Here is an 18,779-nt window from a genome sequence, read left to right on the forward strand (position 1 = left end):
GTACGCACCTTAAAGGGTCCCTCATCAGGTTTGGACATTGCAAAACGGACAAGCGTAGTGTGCAGATCGTGCAGTGACGATCTTGTTTACAAAATATATATATACCAATGTACGTCGTGAAATTAGCTGAATATTCTAACGCAAGCCTTCTATGTATTACTAAACCCTGTGTAAAAGAATGCACGCGGTAGAACGTTCTGTGGACGGTGCTTTACAACTTCCGGTGTATACCCGAAAAATTGCCGAAGGTGCATTGTGAGGCGTCCTTTAATACTTCCGCTTAAGCCGGAGCGCGAATATTTCCAGTACACTCTCACCTGAAGGGCCGGGGGCATCGCGGCGGTAAGAATGCGTACAAGTGGAGTGGGCTGAGCCCACCTAATTCGTGCTGCTCTGACAAGTACGTGCGTACTCAGAACAGGCTTGGGGCATTGTTCACCAGACTACGCATTGAGCATGGCAGCTCGCGGGTCTTCACTTACCGTGGTGCAGCAGAAAGTTCACGAAGAAACGAACGTTGGAGGCGTAGAAGTTTTACGCCAGTCAGTGCGTTGAAACAGACAGGAAGCGCTTTTTTTCTTCTAAGGATGGGACAGTACGAACGTCTTTAGGGGCCACGACCAGTCCAACACAAAGAGCGGGAATAGACAGAACGTGGCGAACTCAGGAGTAAAGGAAATATGAATTCGGGAGCTATTTCAAGGTCGCCTGCCATGGAGACCATCCCTTCCACAACTTCAACTTGCAGTCGTGCTTAGACGTGCTACCCGTCGTTCTTAATGACTACTACATTGTATTTATGCAACACGATGACTGCGCAGTGCATTCTTATACTGCACCTGACGGAAAGCTCTACGACGCCATTTTTCAGCCATGCTCCCACCATGGTGTTGGTGGACGAAACGGCGCGATTTTTGCCCTGTGCGTGTAGCTTACTTTGGTGACTGAGCTCAGCGTTTGTTTCGCCCGAGCGAGTACTCGCGGCACCGAATTAGCGAAAAAACAAACAAACAAGAAGGTGTAAGGCATGACGCGTGCCCCTTTCTCTCCCTCCCCCAGGTATACTTGGATGCGACATATACACCTTCCCGGCCACCGTTGTCGCACTTTTAGCTGGCGCCAGACCGGAAGCGCAATTAACCACACGCTCTGCACGAGGGCCAGAACAAGTCGCCTACTACCTGCCCCTTAACGTCGAACCACCGACCGCACCAGCGCTTGCGGCGATCGTCTGTGTTTTACATTGTGTCGCTCGGCAGCGAGAGCGTTGACAAATGTCCTCTGATGGCGCTGCATGCAGATCGGAAGGACGGAGACTGTGCTTCCTGCCTGCGCAAGCAGCATCGCAGTGTTTACTAGACTGTGTGTTGTGGCCGGCGAGAAAGAGAGATGCGAAAGAGAGAAGAAAGGCAGACAAGTGGCGGAAAATCCGTACCGCTACCCTCCAATGGGGGACGAGGGAAGTATATAAAGAGATGAGAAGAGACTATAGAGAAGCGCTAAGGTTCAAAAATATTTCGTTGGCATGCAGTCTGCACTTGTCCTTAGTGGATGCTCCTGTGTAGCTTAAATTTGTGGAGTGAATTCCTGTCGTTATATGGCTTGGCTATATAGCGAAAAGAAAAAAAAATATTCGGTCTGAAAGCAAGGCAGGTGTCTTTTGGCGCACGCAGATGTCGACTTCCGGGCGTACATTAGCATGTCTAGTTTCCCCACTAAATCAAATCTAGCACTGAGGTAATTAGCAGTTGAATAAGGCTGTCTTTCTTTTCTTTCTTTAATCTTCCGTATTAGAGCAAGTGTCTCAAATACGTGGGCCTTTGCGCGTATGCGCCGCGTTACCGTGAGTAATAGTGCAAGTAGAAAACTAGCTGGTTGGGTGCGCCGAGTCAAATGAAACAGTCCCCATATGAAGGAGCCAGCAAGGACCAGCCCTCACTAGCATGTAGGTCAAGACACTTGTTCGTGAGCCGTCTGTAGTACCTCACTGCCCCAAGGTTTCCTTGCCTTAGGCAGCTTTTTTCGTCGCTCCCCGATTCCTCGCCACAATGAAAAATATATACGTAGGAAAACAATGCGGCCCGCGGGCAGCTATGCACGCAGTGATTGATCGGAGCTTGAGAATTCTGCGTGGTTCAAAGCATCAAATCAGTATATAATACTGCTCGCCCTAAAGATTAAAAGAAAAACGAGATTTGGATTTGTTTTCTAAATTTACAAGCTCATAAGACTAAATGGCAGACGTGAAAACAAAAACAAAAAATATATTAGGAACCTAAAGTAAAAACACAACGTACTAAGAGCCTTGAATCATGCGCTTAGCTGAAACGGGCCGCTAGAACACGCTGCTGTAATTCTGTCGGCGTTATGGACAGTATGATAATTCCCGCAGCGGCGAGCGTTGTTTCTGTTTGCGCCGCAACCGGCTAGCGCCATCACTAATGCGGAGCACGAAGCCGCGCCGACCTTCGGCGAGGAGAGCAAAGCTGGAGAGCACGACACAAGGCGCAACCAGGTTCGGCCGCGATCGGCGATAATCGTCGATGGTTCGTTGCTGGCAGCAGCGGCGATCTCGGAAAGAAAAGGCGGGCTCGGTACAAGAGCGCTTGTGGCGCGCAAGGGGAGGCGATATGCTTCCGGAGAGGGTTTCTTGCTACCGCCGCCTGTGCGCCTTGAGCGAGGTGGCGAAGTGAAGCACAAAGACGGGGAAAAGGACGGAAGGAGAAAAAATAAACAAAATACGGGCCAGGGAGAGAGGCTCGTAAAAGCAGAAGGGTGCGAAAGTAGAAACAAGGACGTTACTATATGGCTCGTGTGTGCCGTTCGCGCGCCGTTCAGCTCTCGCCTTTTAAAAGGTGCGTCACGCGGCCTTGGCCTGTGCGCTCCGTGAGAAAACGCACAGTCAGCACTGTTTACAAATAGTGCGAGGCAAGGCAAACCGCGTGCTCCCGGTCTTAACAGCAGACGGTGCGGGAGCACACGTTGGAGCGGCTTTAAATGCTGGGCGTGCACGTGGCTGCTGCAGCGCGTACAACAGGCGGAGGCCGAGAGCTGCATGCGTGCGTTACGTTTTCACGCGCTTGGCGACTGGGAAGGCTCGTGCTTGGCAGTGCTCGAGCGAGGCGAGCCGCTAGCTGTGCCATTTCGCCCGTCCTCCCTCGCAGCACGTCGTCGGATGGACCCGATTCTCTCGCTAGACCACGGTCTCCGGTATTGCGCTGGCTGTAATTTGTAACAGAATTGTGTGCGCACATTTTGAGAGCCTTCACTGCGAAATATTTCAAGTCGGGAGCTACAGTGGAAGTTGATACCTTCCACCATGTATACGTTAGTGCGCTGTGCGTCGCGAATCGACGTCAGTTTGCATGCGTGCCTGGCCGCAAACGATTAATTATTTCAACGAGGCCTCATATTTGTGCTTCTTTGGAGCGTGTTTTTCACGGTTTACCTTTTTTTTTGCGTACGATGAAAGGCTCGCGTTGTGAGATTTTTGCGGAAGTGAAGACAAGCGTTCCATAGGAAGAATATATTAACTACTGTTCTTATGCACTTTCCAAGACAACGTACTATAGAGTAAAATTCGTTGATCGCTCCATGAGGCGCAATGTCCTTCAATAGCTTCAGTTACTCGAAGCAAATACTTCTGCAGGCGTACTGTTCTTTCCTGAGAATGCCAGGCAGTAATTCCTTTTCGCAAATTGGCAACTTCAGGCTCGGTAACTCGGAAAAACAATGTAGAGTTGGCAGTTTTTTTTTTTAAAAAAGGAGGGGGTGTGGGGGGGGGCAGCTGTGCGCTCGAAGCCTCCGGCGGGCCTCTTCTCAATTCATGCATGGGTCTCATCCCGCAAGCTCGAACTGCGCCTTATCCGGCTTCAATCAGCGAGTCGACGCTGCGATAGCTGTCCTTGGATGTCTTTTCTCTGCGCCGTGTACCCTAAGTGTGGGCTTCACTTTGTCCGCGGCAGGTAATCTCACTAACCCGCGCCAGTTGCTCGCACTTTGTGCCATTCCAAGGAACGTTGCGAACAATGCCATCGATAGGATGTCGGCCAAACGTGCGCGTCCGCGAGTGGGTCGCGTCGACTCGGCGATGTCAGATCGGAAGATCCGTGCGAGGGTTTCCCTTCCAAAATCGGAGCTTCGAAAGCGCGTGCGTCGTCGAGTGCCTCTGTGCACCGTTATCGGCGCCTTACGCAGCGAGGCCGCGAAGCTCTATCCTTGCGAAGGTCGCTCGTCTCTGACGTCTTCAGGTTATATACATATACACGCCGATATGGTATCTTAAGATGTATAGTAGAGCGATATGGTAACACTCGTTCTCCGAATAAGATGCCGCGTACTGAAATAGAACAAATTGTCTTTCGAAGTGATGGCCCATTCGGGGAGTTGATTCCAGATTAAATCATTCGGGCTACGAAATTGATGTCCCTTCGTCGCGTTCCGCCTCTCGAACTGTTCTCATCGAAGGCCCAAGACCGCAATGTGTAATGAACCTCCTGACGTCTATAGCTACACAGTTAGGACTATCCTGATATATGTATGTACCACATGCGACAGCTTAATGCATAGAACAAATAATAATAATGATGCACTTAGCGCTTAAAGAACCATTGCGGCCCAGGAGATCAGAATAAGCGCAATAAGGAGCGTGGTATATTTAGGTTTAAGGAGCCACACGCGGCGGGCTGGAAAACTACAAACTTTCGATGTCTTAGTTTGCTGCGCTGCAGTCACGTCTGCATAAGTCCACTGCATAAGTTTTTATTACCATCGGCACAATGTTCCATGCTCGAGCGCTAGAATCTGTAGCGAGGCCACCACATACGTGTTTAACCCACGCAAAATACTAGTGCCACTACCCCCTCCCCCTTTTCTTTCCTATCTATATTTATGTTTACCGTTTGTAGAACACGATCGCTTTCATTTTCTTTCTCTTCATTTTTCCAAACCTTTAGGCAGCTGACGTGCCGCGCATCTGAGTGACAGCGTAACAATGGGGCGTGCGGTTGGGCTCACCATGCAGTCGTCTGCATTCCACTAGTTCCATTGTCTTCCTAGAGCTGAGCAGCGTCACCCAACACGCCTGAATATACCTATCGGGATTGAGAATCGGGACAGAGACAGAAAGATACAGTGGAAATTGAATTTGTCATCGCTGCCGTCTATACGACCAGTCCTAACTGAAATATCGGTACGGTACACCCGGGACCGGAGCGCATGCTCCCGGTTCCCGGGTGTGTGTGTGTGTGTTTCCAGCACAAAGCGCGAACGACTTGGCAGTGCTGATACCTGTCTTGTTTGCTGCTGCGCTGTGTACAACGACGGATGCGTTTTGGAAAAATTGTATAGCGATACGAGCAAACGGAGTTCGGCTCAAGTCTGTCAAAGCCGCGTGCGCTCATCATACGGAGAGTGCGACTCGCGTGCCCGGGGTGCACCCCGTGAAGCAGAAAGACGCGGGGCGTTACTCGGGCGTACGCACATGGCGCCCGCGGTCGACGCGATCGTAGAAGTAAAGAAAGTAAAATAGCTCTCGGAGACCCGACCGGACGAGCGCGAGCCGAAGATGGATTCCTTTTTCTCTCTTTCACTTGCCCCAACACGCAGGTGACGGCGGCCGTTCGAATGCCCGCTTCACGCACCTATGCGATTCGGTCGCGCCGCCGTTCCGTGTCACCGCCAAGGCACCTTCGCCCGCAAAAGCAGCGATGTCGACGGGAGGCCGTCCCGAACGAAACGCCGGAAGGAGCGCGGCGGAACCGCAGAGGCTGCCTCTCCAAAGGAAGGAAGCCACGCGTCAATCTGCGGCTGCCGCGCGTTCATCATCGTACTTCCAGCTGTCGGGTTGACGTCGCTGCTGCCCGTGGAGCTCATCCCTCCCCTCTTTGACACTCAGAGGATCCCGCTTTGATTTATGGGCGACGCGAAGGGTGGGAAGGGGGGTATGCTGCCTGGTTGCATACAGGCAGCAGGAGAGGTTGCGCAAGACCGGCGGCGCGGAATGCGGTGGCCCCGTCGCCGCTGGCACCACTAGTTGGGCCTGTCTTCGGGTTTCCGCCGCACGCCACCGGCAAAACGCTTCGCCACAGCGCGAGTGCGAAGGTGTCGCCCAAACAATACTCTTGTTTTCGCGCAGCCCTCGCGGGCGAGTGTTTATGGTGCCCTAGTGAAGGATTACGTTGTACGCCTTGGGCCTTGCAGACCCTCTTCCACTGTGATTCTCTTCTTTTTTGCACCCGCCGCGTTGCGAATCGTCCCAGAAAGTCGCGGGTTCGATTCCCGGTCGCGGCGGTCGCATTTCGATGCACGGCGCCGTTCTTTCTCCGCTGTTTGCGCGTATGTCCACCAACGACTGCTTCAAGAAATGGTGGATAAAGGTCTTTCCCTTCCTGCAGCCGCCACCACCCCGTGTTATTCCGGCTATTCTGGCGTCGAACAGAGGGTCTGGAAGCAATATGATATTTATCGCTTCTTAAAACGTTTTCCGTTCTAAGCATGAAAGGTAACGTTTACACCACGCCTGGTACCGTCATTCATTTAATTTTCCGGATGCGCTTCGAGATAAACGGACGTTCTTCTCGTGCTGTGAGAGCCGAGGATCCTGGCTGCAGCCTCCTCGGGCAGCTTTCGAACACTGCTCGTTGGACTGGACCGCTGCGCTCCACAGCCGCTATGCTTGCGACTCTGAAGGCGAGCCTCGAAGCCCGCGTGCCACAGTAAACGCCAGGAGATCCCGCACGCATAAGATCCTGCGAAGAAGGCGGATGGGGTGCGCGCATTTCTCGGTCATGCGCGCGCGCGGTCCCGATTTTACGCCAGAGAAGAGGGGCCTCGAGTGCATCGATCGGCAAACGCAACATCGTCGACGTCGTCAGAGCCGCACTTTCCGTAAATAACAAAACAGCGCGCTCACGAGAGAACGCGCGTGCCAGCCTGATCGAGGCCTGTGCGGCCACTGTTCGAGAGAGGAGCCCCTCAATGGGGCCAAGGTGGAGGTGGCGGAATTATTGGACGCGGCACGCAGCGGCGGCGGGCGCGCCGCCGCCGTCGCCAGTGGGCTTCGCGTCGCGCCACGGCCGTACTCGCAGCAAGATTCGACGCGTTTTCTGCACGCGGTGTTACCACAGCGTTTTCCGCACACATTTTTCTTCTTTCGATGGTTGGCACTGCTCTGGCTTCTAGATCATGCTGCCGTATACTTGTGTATGCGCGTGTCTTTCTTTTTCCTGTTTCTTTCCTTTTTTTTCACGTCGCTTACAATTTTTATTTGGAACTTGGAGCGATTCGAGGTCAAAGCTCCAGAGCAGCTCCAAGCGTGCCTCCCCCCACCCCACCCGACACACACACACGCACGCACATTGAATATTTAAATAAAACAAAGAAAGAAAACGATTTCGTTTCGTAGCCGCAGTATAATGAACAAACATATATTTCGATCTTCCGGATTGCCCGCGTAGCTAACACGATATATGACACCTCGATTCGCGACAGGTTCTGAAACTGGGACCACCAACTTTTGAGGGCGAAGTCGTGTGCGTCGGAAGTGGCGCGCGCCGAGAAGGCGAGTGTCGCTGCGCGTTCGAGGATTTATAGGCGAGGAGACGTTGTGCATGACTCCGTGTTGTGAGTCTCTCTTTCGTCTTTCGCTTTTATATGGATCGCCGATTCGCTTTGGCTGCCGGCATCTATGCTCGCTTTATCAATTCCTAATCCTACATGGTCACGCACTGGTTCAGTGACACAATTTCGAATTTTAGGATATCGAGAGAACTAAGAAACAATAATATCGCAGATAGAGAAGCAATATCTTTCTTTTCTTTTTTTACTCCTGCATCCGTATGCAGTCACGCTTAAGAAAAAAGAAAACGTTTGGCAGCTGTTACACTCTTGTAAAACAAGAAGGCGAAAGCCTGCTGCACATTTGGTAACACGAGGGACGTTCCAAAAGTGAGTTTCGTCATTTTTTTTAAAGAGAAGCTGGTACACCAGGTGAAACAAACAATCGCCATAAGAATCCACGCCCGTTGCTTGTTTAACGGCGGAAGGAGCGTCAACGGAGGAGGAATGATGCATGCGCAGAGCGCCGAAGAAGAGAGAGTAGCCGCAGACCGGCGCGCCCTAAACGCGCCCGAGGTTATTCGAGTACAAATCACGATGGCAGACAGACGTGTGCTGACCACGTGGTTGCCAATGGAAATGTGTACTGTTATACGGTATGAATGGGCAAGTGGGACAAGTGTCTTCATCATCCATGAACGCCTACAGATCGTGTATGGTGAAGAGGGCATGTCTCAGACACTGAGTTTTACCAGACTGGTTTCTTCAAACTGATTACACGCTACGACAAATGTCTCAATGCCGGTGTCTACTATGTGGGAAAACAGTGCAAGATTCACGATGCCATGTTTTTTTTTTTTTTTTTTTTGCAAGAATCTTTCCGCGTGGAAATAAATGACGAAAGTTACTTTCGGAACGTCCCTCGTACAGGAAGTTATACAATCGGGACTATAGACAAGACATAACGAGTCGCAATTAGAAGCACACGTTTGGCACTAAGGCGACCTCCTCACTAAGGTGCAGCGGCTTGCACTTCTTCCACAGTGACGTACTTGCGCGGCCGTCCTCGCCAGCCGCAAGAGCGGGCACGCTCCTCCATCGCAAGCCGCCGACAACCGCCGCCGCGGCTCCCACTGTGACGTCATTGCGCAGAGCGCGCCCGCTTTTTTGCGCAACAACACCTGGCGCGGCAGAAATGACTAAACTTAACATTCGGCAGATACTTAAGACTGCTTACGCGTGGGAATGCGAAAACATCATACCGTTTGTAGACCTCGGAACGTCGTCAACGCGGTCATTTTATGCACTCGTGACGTGGCGCCACCTCCTCCACACCGTCACGTGCGCCGCCCAACGACGCACGCAATAGTCAGCGAGATGGCTGCGAGACATGACGTGTGCAATCAGGCGCACACTGGGCACACCTTTAGTAAGCCAGAACCGTGGAGCAGCCGTGGCTTCAGGGAAGCGTGCTCGTCTCCCACCCCCGTGGCCCGGGTTTGATTCACACCCAGAGCGAAATGGATCGAATTTCCTTTTCAGACCCAATAATTTACCTCGTTTACAAGAACCTCCCTTAAAAATGTGACGTCGATCCGAGTACTTTTTTTAGATGTTTTTACTCTTTCCGGCGTCGGCCATTTTTCGCCACGGTGCAGTTTCAGTGGCGATTTAGCGGTATATGCGCGTTCGATAGTGGGAACGGCGTCGTCCCTCAGTCCACGTCAGCAGGGCCGGACGCGCCCAAGAGCGCCCAGCCGAGGCTCGAACCACCGCTCGTGCTCACGAGTCACTTTGTCCTCCACTTCTTCGACTGCTATCTCCGATGCCGGAGTTCCCATAATATATGTATTATATCTAAGCTCTCCCGCGTACACTCTTTACCTCTATCACGTGACCGGCTTCCCACACATACGCTTCTTTTCCCACTTTGCCAATCCTAATGATAACGCGTTTAAAAAAAAGAAACGCAAAGTGAAAGCGGGTGACCGTAACGGCTTCCAGTATATTCCGCTCGCGCCTTCCGTCCTGTGGACCGAAACACGGCCTCGCTTTTCAATACGCACAGTTCCGTCGCGACAATGCCGTACTTCGAGAGTCCACGCTGCGGACACTGGTTGCAAGCTGTTCCGCACGGTGGGGACTGCACAGCGGGACGTTGCTAGAATCGAGCGTTAAGACAAGGAGGGGAAAATTTGGAGACCAAGTATTGTGAGAGAGCGGTGCGGCGCGGGGACACCTCGCTGTACGCAGCAGAGGCGTCCCCGGCGCCGCGCGTATATATGCTGCCCATCTGCCAGCCATGAGGACGGAATGAGGCTCGATCGGCGGCCGTCGTCGTTGACGCATAAACAATGGCTGGAGAAGGGACAATCGCTTCTCAGCTCCTGCTACGCGAGGCCGATACCAAAAGTGGGACGTCAATGGAGGACGGCAGAATAGCCCGGGGTCCCGCAGAAGATGAGGTGGGAGAGAGTGGCGGGACAGAATTGTCGGACGAACCATGCGGCACGCGAAGGGGAATAGGCGGCGGCAGACGTCACCGCTAGTGCAGGTACTATATCGCTGTCGCCTCAGAACAAAAGGATTTATCCACGTCTTGTCTTTTCTTTTGGGGCGGCTAACGGGACGGCCCGTTATTTCCACTAGAAGCCACCAACAACCTACCCCCCTTCCTCCCCCCTCCCCCATTCTTATTCGAAAGGGCATATCCGTAGGCGGGATCCGTGTACCCGCTGTGCTTTCGCGGTGTCTCGACGGTCAATGGGGCCGAGCTTTAAAGATAGATCGCTCTCAATTTTGGGGCGGACAGAAGCGTGTGACGTCCTTTTTTTCCCCGAATACGAAGTGCCATGCACCCTCCCTCGCCTCGCCGATTCTCGCTGAACCGCGCCTGCGAGAGTCCACGATCAACTGCCTGTCCACCAACACCGAGGTGTCTATTTTTTGCGATTCCTCTATGCCTTGGCGCGCATATACGGACTTTGTTGCTAGCAGAGTCCGCACCATCCTCCACAAATCAGGTATCGACAGTACTACTCTACTTCACACTCTACAGCAACGCTACATTGCTACAGGCACCCGCCCCGCCTACAGAGACTACCCACACATAGGCGCCACCCCCTTAGACGCCGATATTACAGAAGCCGAGGTTAGGGCGGCCTTACAGGGTATTAGGCCCAACACTGCACCCGGGGCTGATGGGATTCAATACACACTCCTACGCAACCTAGATGATGGGGCCATTCAGGACTTAACTGCATTCTATAAAGACCACTGGTGGAATGGTACGCTTCCACAGGAATGGCGCCATGCGGACGTCATACTAATTCCTAAGCAAGGCAAGCCATTGTCCCTCCAGAATCTCCGACCTATATCCTTAACTTCGTGTGTACATAAACTCTTCGAGCGCGTTGTACTTTCGCGGCTACAACCCTTTCTCGAAGACAGCCAATTCTTTCCGGATACACTCTTCGGCTACTGCCCTAACCTCTCTACGCAGGACGTTTTGCTGCAGCTTAAGGAGGACGTTGTGGATGGCCACACTGCGGCACAGGCCAGAGCTATTCTGGCCCTGGACCTTAAGGGGGCCTTCGACAACGTCTCCCACGACCTAATTCTCGACAATCTGGCTTCTTCCCAATGCGGCACACGTACCTATAACTACGTCAGAGCTTTCCTTTCGGACCGCACAGCCGCTACTAGCATAGGAGAGCTCCGGTCGGACGTCATCACACTCACAGGTAGAGGAACACCACAGGGCTCCATCCTATCACCCACTCTCTTCAACGTGGCTATGGCTAAGCTGCCCCCCTTACTAGACCAGATGCCCACCATCCGGCACGCTCTGTATACGCCAATGACGTTACGACCTGGGCAACCCAGGGATCCGACGGGGCCATCCAGGATGCTCTTCAGGAAGCTGTGCGTGTCGTGCAAAACTATGCAGCCACGGGAGGCCTTGCCTGTGCAGCCGAAAAGTACAAATTCTTCCTCGTGCACAGGCGGTGCCGCAGAACCGACGAATCCCCTAATATCTCCCAGTTTTTACACGGCAGCCCCATCCCTCAGGTAGATAGACTCCGTATCTTGGGCCTCCACATTCAGTCTGATGGTAAAGCCTCGCACAATACGCACCTTTTGGGTCAGCAGATAGCACAAGTCACACATACGATAAACCGCATCTACTAATCGTAGAAGAGGCCTTCGCGAGAAAAACGTCCTCCACATAGTACAGGCTCTGATAATCAGCCGGCTCATCTATCGCCTCCCCTATCATAATCTCACCCTCATTCAGACTAAGAAGATGGACGCCCATCTGCGGAAGGCAGTGAAAGCGGCTCTTGTGCTTTTCCGCACAACGGCTTCTTCAGCTTGCTATCCACAACACCGTAGGCGAGCGTGTCGAGGCTCATCGCAACGGTCAGCTCCAACGTCTCAGACGCAGCCGTCAGGGCTGCGCTATACTCTCTCGCCTTGGCTACCCTGTCCCTGAGGCACTCACACACGTCCCACAATATCGCCTCACTCCTGCTCTACGCGCTAGCATAGAAGTAGCTCCGATTCCCCACAATATTCATCCCGAGCGACACGCCGGGATGATCCAGCGGGCTCGCGAAGTCGCACATGGCAACGGAGCCCTGGTCTGAGGGCCCCACTCATCGAGCAAAATTTCCTGCTTGTTTTGCCAAATAAATGTTTATTCTCTCTCTCTCTCTCTCTCTCTCTCTATATATATATATATATATATATATATATATATATATATATATGCGATCAGTTTGGAGACCGCGTTCCCGAACTTTACTTGTATGTGTTTCAGGTTGCAACCACAAGCAGAAACATAATCCAGTACGGAACACACGCATACGGAACTTCCTGCTAGAACGACAGCAACTCGGTCTAGAGAATTCACGATCATAAAAGGCACGTGCATGTTATGCAAACGCGTGAGAGGATGACAGAAAAACCTAATCTTTGGTGTTGTGCCGGAAATGCAAAACTCGTTCCCTCAACTGCGCTTTTTGAGCTGATGTACATTTCTGGTATGCATACTTAACAAAGTCGCATGAAGCCGTGACAGCTGTGCTAAAGATTTTTTTTGTTAGTCTCCGTCTTTGTTCGGCCAGAGGCACGCATTATTCGTGGATATTAAAGAAATTCTGGCAGTAGAGGGGGACTGAAGGTGCCCCGCTGGGGGTACAGAGATGTGGTTTGACGAAGAAATGTTCGTGACCGCATAGTCCAGCGACTGGGCAGGCTTATTTGCTCAGAAAGGGCTGCAAAGTCGTGAGATTAAATGAAATATACATGCCTGTTGAAGGGAACCTGATAACGTGTTTGAGTTCGCGGATCATTTAGTTGAGTGCGGTAGTGTCTGTGCGTTGAATGACCAATGAATTTTTCGTAGGAACCAGTGCATCGGCACAGCCCCACACTGCATTAAGATGCAGGTTCGTTTGCACATGCGCGTGAGGTCATTGTGCGTGGGGGCGTAGATTAACTATCGTATGCACCAGATAACTATCACGTTTAACGTTGCAATTAACACACTTCTACCACTGATCCCAGTGATGGAAAGAAGCACCGCGACGCACAGGAGCCATGGAACGGACCGCGGCGTGAAATACAAGCAAGAAGTCGTAAAGCCGCCCGCACGCGAAGCTGAAAGTGGCCGCATCTGAGGAACGCTAGTGTCTCGAGACGCGCCTGCCGCAACTATCCTTAATGCACACGCTTCCCTCTCATTGGTATGTGCGCTGCGTTCCTTCTCGAAATCAATGCACGTCGGCGAGAGATATACGTGTTAGGTCTCGCTCAGTAAAAGTGGGGGATGGGGTGTTGTAGTTTGCGAAGCCCTGACTCATAAGCAAAGCCCTTTCATCGTCGTCGACAAAGGGAGGCTCGCCGAAGAAGGTCAAGCGCTTGCTCAAGCACCGCCCTTTCAGAAGTCACGGCTGTCCGGATGCGCAGGTAGCTGGCGCTCTGCGCGCGCGCGCTCGTGAACACTGGCTCGCATCGCATCGCGCGCGCTATCGTGAGGCGCTAATGAAACGTTACACGCGCCGAGAAGGTCACGCGCGCGCACGAGCTCCCTCGGGGGAGTTTTATGCAGTACTCGAGGAAGTCTGACGGGGGAGCATGAAACCACGGGCACCGCTACCGTGAGGAAACACACATCGAGTTGAAATCGGCGCTGCCAGCACGCTATCCACCTCACCGCCATCCTTCCCACTTATTTCGCTTACTCCGCACCATGGTGCAACATAGGTGTAGTACCACGGCTGGCAGAGGCCACGCTGTACGAACGCCGCACGCGAGCGAGCGCGCTCTATAGACAAGGAACTTACTCGACATATACTGGGTGCCTCCGCAAGGCTCGAGTGGCTTGAGTCGAGCTGATGGCGAAGCGAGTTACCACGCGCGCTGTTGCCGCAGGAATAGAGCGTTATTTGTTTGTGTTGCTTTGCTCTCGCGACCATCGACTGCAATCCGCAGTTGCAAGTGGTAGACGAGCAGCACGCAGCTGGTGCGTCGTTGGCGCTGTACAAACCTACGTAGACGTAACGACTAACGTTCTAAACTGCCGACTCAAGCACGGCGAGGGGATTCACGACCCTTCTAATGTGGCTTTGTTATAGGTACAACACTCGTATTTCACTGGTTGCAATTAATTGTCAGCGAGGCCCAACTGACAAGTCCACCGCACGAAGGAGATAGAGGAATAGAGAAAGTTTGAGGGAGCACACGAACTTGAGTTTCGTTTATTTGTGAGAGAGCTACTCCGTGAGAGAGATAGGGGGATACTTTAATGGAGGAAAGGTGAGCAGATTTGAGAGACGCCTCTAACTTGCTACTCAACGCTGAAGTAATGGGAATTGGGGCACGACGGGCACACGCAGCGTTCTGTGCAGAAACAAATGATCATGTCCGTGTGCGAACAGCCCAGTTTTTCCCGCAAAGCTCGAGTTTCTCCAATTTGAATACCTTAAAGGCGTCGAAGCTCAGGTGTCTATCCCCTTTCGTTATGCCCATACGGTGATCAACATAAAGAGACTAATCCGAGTGCTGTATTCGGAAGACGCATCTGCCAAGCGCTGCAGTTTTGTCACAACCGTCGCTGCGGAGAGCTATGGCAACAAACAAGCGCGGGCTGCCGTGCGCTAGCTGGCGCTGGGCTCGATCGACGCACTTCTCCGCTTGGCGCGGAAAATTAATGGGCAAGAGAGACTTCAGCGCGATAATGGTGGCACTTTTTCCTTCTCGGTAGAGTGGCTTCGCGAACGGTCACACTACGTATTCGACGTGCGTGCCGAAGACAACTCTGCGAGCGCTGATCTTTGCTGAGCGCTGAGCGGACTCTCGGGCCACAACAACTGTCAGCATTATCATTATCCGTGCGATCATTCCGAAGCCCACCCATGTATATATGTATATATATATTATCTTTATAACACTTGCACTTGAAGAAACTTAGTGAGACCTCAAGGAATTGTTCACTTGGAAGAATTTTCCTATATTTCGCTATTACTGGTACTGCTTCGCCTTTCCAACAAAATGGCAGCCTCTTTCTTCTTTTTTTTTTACAGTAAGTCTGAGTAAAAGCGCTGCTACGCATGACTGCTATTGATTCTGATTTCGAGTGAATCCAGCTTGGCCTCATTTCGGTTACTCAGCGAATTTTATATATATGTATGACATCTGCATGCAAGTGGCGATATTTGCATCCCTAATAAATGTTGTAAATTATTAGAAGAGTTTTTTTTTTTTTTTCATGAGCCGGTTAGCATTGCCTGCTGGAAACAGAAACAATACTGACAGACATATCATTCACGTGCATTTCACGCGTCGTTGATAAAAGACTTTGCCGAAAGGTTCACTGAAGTCTGCAAGCTTTTTTTTTTTTTTTTCGGGATCCAAGAAAGCACGCAAAGCGATTTGAAGTGAGGTGAAGACACAGCAACATATATTCATTCTCTATGCATAGGTTATCCATACTAGTAGAAATAATTGTTAGTTGGCTACCACCTTCTTTTAAAAAAAAATATAATGAACATTGTCCTGTGTATATATTTAAATATATTGTGTCTGTGCATTGTGTTCACAGTGGCAATAAAAAAATGTTGAAGCGAGAACATACGGACGAGATCACCACCGCTGGTGCTTCTAATGCGCTTGTCCACTTATTGTGAGGATTTTCGGAAATAAAACGAAAGTATGAATCAAAACCCGTGCACGTCCGCGCCAGCAATGACGCAGTAAGCTTCTGGCTACAATACAATTTTAATTGAAAAGGTAGAGGCAACTCAAAAGAAACCTCAAATGACGTAAGTAATAGAACTCTGGTAATGACACTTTAAGGGGGGGGGGGGGGGGGCTTCGGCATCTCCGGGAGGCTGTGCCCCCCCCCCCCCCCCGGAAAACTTCGGAGGGGGCTCGGGTCCCGGAGTCCCCCGTAGTCGGCGCATCGCCGTAGTCGGCGCTATGAATCTTGTGTATAGGCTCTGCGTTTGCTCCTTCGCATACTGCTTCTAGCTCAGTTTCGTTTCTGCCTATATCTTTACAGTCGGAGCGTGTGCCTCCACGTATTCACGGTGGTGCTTGTAGAAACAGCTTCATCGACGATTTGAAACGTTGGTGGGGTCGCGTACCATGCATCGGTGCGGCACAGCTATAGTTCAGTGCGCAACACGACTCCTCTCTCGCGTATTGCAATGTCCTGCGACAAACGGTGCCTTCCACTTCCTCCGCGCCTGCACGGAACTAACGGTACGAGAACGAGCAGCGCAACGACCGTGCAACAGCGCGCAGCGAGCGACTGCGCCGCGAAAGCGCGGCACCTGCGTGCAGCCGCGGCGGTGGCCTGGCGGGGCCGAAAGCGATCTTCCCCGGCTAACGACGCATCGCAATGGGTGGCTCGCCTTGTTGCTTAACCGCGGCCCCTTTTAACTCGCCAGGGCCTCGTCTAACGCGATTAGTGCCGACGGCACGACGGCTGCAAACGAGGGATCGGTATATGTGTGCCAAGACCAGACGACGCGCCTACACATGCGCAGGAAGTCGTTGAGGGCGTACAAATGCAAGCACCGTACTCGGAGCTAAATTGCGACCGATTGTTAGTTTCGCTTTGAGCCCCTCTGCCATCATTTTTTTTACTTTCTTCGTCGTCCTCTCTGCTCAATTCCTGCTGAGGAACGTCGCCGGCTGGTGTGACAAGATGTCAGGTGAAAGTTAACGAGGGTGTAAAAAATTGCCAGTGCATGCATCCACCCGTCAGAGATGATCGGCGACCTTAATGCTACCAGCAGTGAATCTTATTGTTGGTGATTTGTTTTCCATCATGATTATTATGAAAGGCGGCAAATATCCCGTGACGCTTATACACCCAGTGACCCAAGTTGGAGTCGAGAGGTTCACCGAATAGCACCGCAAGCCCGAAGTTACATACCGAGTGCACCCAAGTTGGTCCGAGGGTTGGTTTTGAACCCGGTTCCCTCAGTACAGCAGCCCGTTGCTCTGCCCAGTTGATCATGGACTACCAAGTTACAGAAGTTGACATCCAAGAAGTTAGGCGCGCACATACATGCATACATACATACATACATACATACATACATACATACATACATACATACATACATACATACATACATACATACATACATACATACATACATACATACCGCAAATTGGATGAAGTTCCCAAAGAATGCTAATCGCATTAAAAATGAGCGATATGATTTAATTAAGTACACAATGACGTGCTAGCAGCCTCGCGAAAAACGAGTAAAAGCGCGCTTCGCGTCCGATAAACCATGTTGAAGGGATTGCCTGTAAGGAGAAAGTAGTTACTGTGCATAGTTACTTGCGCGAACAAGACTAACGAAAAGTTCACACAATTTAATGTAACACGAATGAAAGTTCACGTTCATTCGTGTTCTTTAGGTGCTTCATTGAAGTTTCACGTAACAATTCTCAAAGGTTATCTGAGCATTTATCACCTGCTATAATTCCATTCAAAACACCATTGATCAGGCTACAATTTTATGTATTGTAGTATATGTTGCGACTGCTACGTCTTGAAATAAAACGCCGTAAATGAAAGCCCCGAAAATGAGCCCATTTCTAGCGCTAAAGAAAGAGTTTTAAAAACGTCACTAATTCAATTTTTTTTACTAAGTACCTTAGTAAAAAGTACCCATTTTTAAGCAGTGCAAGACAAGTTTAACTGCAACACTGATGTATTTAATGGTTCTTTTTAGGAATGGATATCTGGAAACTGGTGCCGGTCTCAGAATTTCCTCCAAGTGGACACCGACGTTACCAGTTTAATTGACTCGAGTAACCTAGGTGGATACACTACGCCTTGCGAACTCACCGGCTACAATTCGTGATTGCAGTATGATGGGCCGTAATCCAGCCGAAGGAGTGTAACTGTGCAATGTGACACACGTGATTTCTAAAAAAAATTATGTTCAGCCTAAAAGCACCTGATATACGGCTAGACGTTCACTACGATTTTAGTTTAATTAGTCGCCACATACTGGTTCTCTAATTGATTGATTGGCTGCAAAGCTTTTCGTCACGCATTTACAACAAGGGGAAGACCGCTGGTTTAATACGGCCAGCTGTCTTAACACGGTCGGGCCACTGCTCAGTATAGTGGGGTGTACCAAACATCTCCATTATTTTTATTTATTTATTTATTTATTTATTTATTTATTTTACCGGTCTTCAGGCTTATTGTTTCCAGCATTGTATTCAGTGACAACAGCAGACGCAGAAAATGACTTCACTTGGTACGTTCTGGCTGTTCGCTGGCTGATGTAGCGATTTAATCCGAGTCCTCGTGCAATGAAATGAAGACTGCGGGAGCCTTTTCCAGCCTGCCTCTGTCGGAGATTACTTGCGTACGAAAACTGTCCCGAGGCAAGTATTCGCAGAATCTGAAAATGGTTTGGCTAATTTTGCTAACGTGTTTTTTTTTAATTTTAATTGCTATTGATTTGTTCAATGAATAAACAGGAAAGTAATAGACCATTTGTTTACCCTTGAACGCAAATATTGCTATCGGTGCATGTTGACGAAACTTCGCTAATCGAATACAATTCGGCCTTCTCTGGTACATACTGTCATCGTTGCGATCCAGTCGTTAGATAGAAATCGCTAACCAACGAGCCCGCAACCTGACGCTTGTCCGGGGAAAGCCTCAGTATCGTATA

The sequence above is a fragment of the Dermacentor andersoni genome, chromosome 1 (assembly GCF_023375885.2).
Source record: "Dermacentor andersoni chromosome 1, qqDerAnde1_hic_scaffold, whole genome shotgun sequence".
NCBI lineage: Eukaryota > Metazoa > Arthropoda > Arachnida > Ixodida > Ixodidae > Dermacentor > Dermacentor andersoni.